The sequence below is a fragment of the Cyprinus carpio genome, chromosome B4 (genome assembly GCF_018340385.1).
Source record: "Cyprinus carpio isolate SPL01 chromosome B4, ASM1834038v1, whole genome shotgun sequence".
In the NCBI taxonomy this organism is placed as follows: domain Eukaryota; kingdom Metazoa; phylum Chordata; class Actinopteri; order Cypriniformes; family Cyprinidae; genus Cyprinus; species Cyprinus carpio.
Window position 1 is genome coordinate 34,029,661 of NC_056600.1, and position 5,141 is coordinate 34,034,801.

Sequence of the window (5,141 nt, forward strand, 5' to 3'; positions counted from 1 at the left end):
ATTTGTATATTTATTTATGTATTTATATATTTTTTATTTTGGCAGACTTGGCATTCCATATATATTCAGCTAATTCTCAGCCTCTTATATGTATGCTTCTCGTAAACAATTAGTCAATATGCATTAGGGCTGCCCTCGACTAAAGATTTTTCTGGTCGAATAGTCGTTATTTTTAAACATTAGTCGACAATTAATCGCACTTTTGTTAATAAAACATAAATCATAATAATGAGCCTTTAATTGCCTACATAGCACTGGCAAATATAATTATGAATTTGTTAGGGAAAAACAGCAAATACACTGCATTAACATTTTAATTTATTGTAACGTCGTAATTTATTGTTACACTAGTGCTTTCTGTTTTTGGTTTAAGTGATGAAGTCTGCGACAGTGACTCATCTCCGCAGCACTTATTATATTATATAATATGTGTTCCATGTTAATGAATCCTGACCCTTTTGACACATTCTACACTCAAAGACCAGAACGTGAGCATGTTAATGAATCCTGACCCTTTTGACACATTCTACACTCAAAGACCAGAACGTGAGCTTAAAAAAGATAAGGACTTTTGTTTTACAACATCTTCCAACATAACTCCCCACTCGGGTGCCGCAATGTCGGCAACATCCTGGCGTGGGTGACAGTTATTACACCTTCGAGATGGTCCAGAGATACTCTCGTGAGCCTCAAAGGAAAGACAAACACCCGCCTTTTTCACTCACGGCACGATGACATTCCACAACACAGACACACACACACACACGAGCATTTCTGGCTCGCACATGAACCTTTTTGATAAAACTACCTCTAAATGTATTAAATGTATCTCTTTATGTGCTTATATGTCTTCACATGGTATAGTGGAATAGATATAATGTTTACTGTGTGTTTAATCAAACTTTATATGCATGTAGTTAGGAACAACCCTGTATCTCTGTATCCCTGACTCGCAAAGTTATAGTTTATGGTGTCTGTATGATCGTAGAAACCCGACTGTGACCGAATCTCAACGGGTAAATTACAAAAGATGCATTGTTTCAGAAGTACAATCTTCTGAGGAAAAATGTATAATTTTTGTCATCGCCATAAATTAGACCAGTGGGCGGAAATCAGCAGACAAAGAAGATTTTTCCCGCCTCAGTTTCTCATACCTCATTGGTTCAGACGGTGATATAGGTGTAAACCCACCTTTCCATAAAAACAAAGGAAAACCCTTGTTCTTGGCATTCCGCCAGAGAAAGAGGGGGGTTCCCAGCTTCGCGATCGGACTTTTCAAGAAGTCTCTCCGTTTGTGCTTCTTTACTTTTTCGTTTTATCTTAGTTTTTCTTTATTGTCTTCCTGATATTTGACTTAGTTCAATTGTCCTCCACGAATGGCGAACTTAGTCTAAGCATCTTTGCAGCAAAGTTGCATTTGCGTTAACCATCGAACTCATCATCTACTCGGAGAAGCTTCTTGTGAAGCTACACCAACAGACAATTTGAGCTCAGCTACACACAAGAGCCAGATCAAAGCAAGTACTTTCTTATATCGCAACTTAAAATTGCTGTTTAAGGTTGTCTAGGCTATCCCATTTTTTGCCACGCTGAGAATGACTTTCAAGTCTCACTCAAACTCAACCTCTCTAAAATTGTCACTCTGAGATCTGCCTTCACTCTTTCTCTCCCTCTCTATCTCATTACTATTCTCGTTCGATTATCTTGTTTGAATTGTACTGTTTGTTTTGCTATATACTCATATTTACTCTGTGTGAATTGTAGTTATGTACTCTTTAGTCCGCTTTTATTAAATGCAATAATTTGCTTGAATTGAACTGTTTTATTGCTCATCAAGATCGAAGTCCCTGAATCGTGTGATCTAAGCTACAAGCTTTGTTTTCTAGGAATAATCTAAATAGTACAGACACAGAAAATACTGTTTTTCCTGATCAGAAGATTAATATTTCTTGGAGTTTGTAAGAAGGGTGTTTTTTTTATTGATCTTTGATAAGGAAGTCTAGCATCCGCAGGGACAGAACAGATTGTCTAGATAACTTAAATTAATTTTAGTAAAGATTACCTTTAAATGATTAAATATTCCCTCTTTGGGTAATTTAATATTTGTAAGCAATAAGCACATCATATTCATAGACTCATGAATATTCACTTCATTTGAGTTAATTATTCTTTTTTGTGGTTGATATTATGTGATGCATTTAAAAGTTTCACTCTCTATAGAATATTTTTCATGTCTGTAATACGGGCCAAGCGTTCGAAGTGACACGCTCAAGACTGCAGAAGCGCAATCCTGTTTGCTTAATTCATTTTACAAAAGCACAACATGTTCGTTTGCTATTCTGAGTGCACACGAAAAACGCTAGGTCTTGAACAGATACACAAGATGCATTCTCTTATCTGTATACCAAAATGACTAAAAATGTTAAGAGCAAATGATCACAGTGGTGCCTCCATCTGTCCTGCAGTAGCATTCAACTTCCACACTCCACACAAACATGCACACTTTTTTCTAGGCTAATATTAGATTGAGCTGCCATGTAAAGTTGCTACTACATACATATCTCAGATTATAAGCCATATTTGAGGTCGATAAATGTTAGGTGAGCGTATGGATGTCCTGCCCAATGTACTATATTACCACATAGATAAGCCGTTAACAGTTGTCACGGACTGCATGATTTTGCCATTTCATGTGTTTTTTTTTTCTTCTTTTTCCGACTAAGCGACTAATAAAATGGTCATTCTGTAGGACAGTGGGCCCCCTGATTTTTTAAAGTTGACTTTTATGTGATATCAACTCTATATCAAATCTGTACCACAGATTTCATAAAGTTGTTTTAAAGTTGATAAGTAGAGTTGGAGCTAAACTCTAAAGGACACCGGCCCTCTAGGACCCAGTTTGGAGCTGTAGGGTCAAATAATTTTTTATGTACTTTATTTACATTTTATTTACTTTATAATGCTGCTGTTTGCTGACATTATGTCTGTGGTCAAAAATTAAAATGACTGATGCCTTGGCGCAGCGCACACACGCAAAGCTCGGGGTTTTGACGCATGCATGCGGTTAAGTCTAGAAGGGATACGTTTGGCTCTACTGGGCATGCGCACATAAATACAGCGTAATTTTTGTCATACTGTACAACATTAAATAGTATTTCATTATTGTAAAGAAAAAGTTTAAGGCTGGGGTAGGTGTAGACTTTAATAAAACACAATCTAACAGGTAGAAAATTAAGAAACATCTAAACTTTTCAGAACGCAGCAAGTGCACCGCTGGTCATGTGACAAGAATCAACGAATCAGCAACAACCCTACACGTAACAAAATTGAAGGCTAAGTCAAGTTGGAGAAACAGCTGATCATAGCTGTACAAGGATAGCCATTTTTTAAATGAATTTATTAGCAGAGCTACTGCAAGGGATTTTAAGTGCTGGAAATCCATTTATCCTTTGCTGAAACTTCTGCATCTTCATGGAGAACAGGTCATGGTTGCTTAGCAACGGCAGACGCCACTGGAGCGCAAGCATAGAGTGCAGGCTACAGAGTGCTTTGGAGCGGGCCTAGCGCCGGCGCGCCTAGCATTTTCCACACGTTTTCAGGCAAGACATGCAAATGTGGTTTTGTTTTTAAGGAGAAAAACAAATTTGCTGGACTTGGTCAAGACCAACGAGAACATTTGGCGAGTCCAATGACCAAGTCTGAGACAAGTCAGAGTGCAAACACCAACGAGTCTGAGACAAGTCCGAGACGAGACTCGAGTACTACAGCCCTAGTGGATGGTTGTTGTGGAGGTAGTCCACTGGCCACCCAGGCATCTGGTGGCTGGTGCTGAGTGTGATCATCTTCTCAGTGGAATGTATTCGAAGGAAGATGGGGAGATCAGAATGTTGTTCTGGGCCCGGTTCCCCGATAACGCTCACTCTTAGCGCGCTAAGAAGACTCGAAAGATATATCTTACCAAAGTTGTTTATGTTCCTAAGTGTGTTCCCCGAAGTGTCCCTTAGGAAGCTTCTTAATACGCTGCCTCTTACGTTCGACGTTACAAAGGCGCTGTCCCAAGTGAAGGTGCTGAATAAGTTGGCATCGATTGCTCAGGAATCGATTTTCCACTTCACGTGAAGGTGCATTACGGCGTTAAGAAAGACAACACGTTCTATGCAAATGAAACATTCCTCAAATTATTCCAGTAACATTTATTTTAACATAGTTTAAGTTTTCCGTAAAATATAGACTGTCAGTAATATGTTCACACGATATGTCGTGATGGGTAGACGAACCGGGTATCCCTCGCTAATCATGATCCACCCTCCTTATCCCGTTGTGCCACTTGTGCCGCTTCTTGACATGGGTTTAACGACTTCTATATACTAATTATGGGAGTTTTACCGGAGGCGAATATAGCAATACAACCAGTGTTATTTTTATAAAAAAAATAAAAAAAATACAGGAAAAAAATAACAAAAATATTTAAACGGGATGATAGCGGGATAGAANCGGTACTTTACAATCATGGGTAGTGAGTGTGGGGTAGAACATACCTGTCAACATTTGGATCCCAAAATAATACCTGTCAACATTTGGAAAAAAAAACAATTATTATATTTTATTATTATTATTATTATTATATTAATTTATTTTATTAATTTAAACAATTATTTAAACTGCATGTTTTCTGCTTATGAATAGACCACGACCTCGATGAAGTTCCCTGTAGCAAAAAAAACCTTAGCGCTGCAAGCAGCTGGACTTCAGGGCTTAAAGCAAAATTCCACCGCATTACCCTGGCAAGCGCAGGTCTGAGAAGGTCCAGCAGCTCCATAATGACTTGTCTTGGAAGGCGATTCTTTTTTAATATAGCACGTCAGGCAAAATGTCAAAAGGGCTTAAGTTTTGCCAAATAAAAAAATTGACATGGACTAAACGGCTCCGCGGCCGGCGCCGTCTTTGATTCAATACAAGGACACGTTGGATTGCTGCCATAGTNGTCGTTTTTGGCTTTAGACTAACATAAAAACTAGAAGGGCTTATTGAAAAATGCTAATTCCTTCTCTCTTCATTCTTTCGCTTTTCGTCATTCAGCCATTTCCCCGGTAACCGCAGTAAACAAAGCAGCAGCACCTGATTTTGCAACTTGCAGCGCT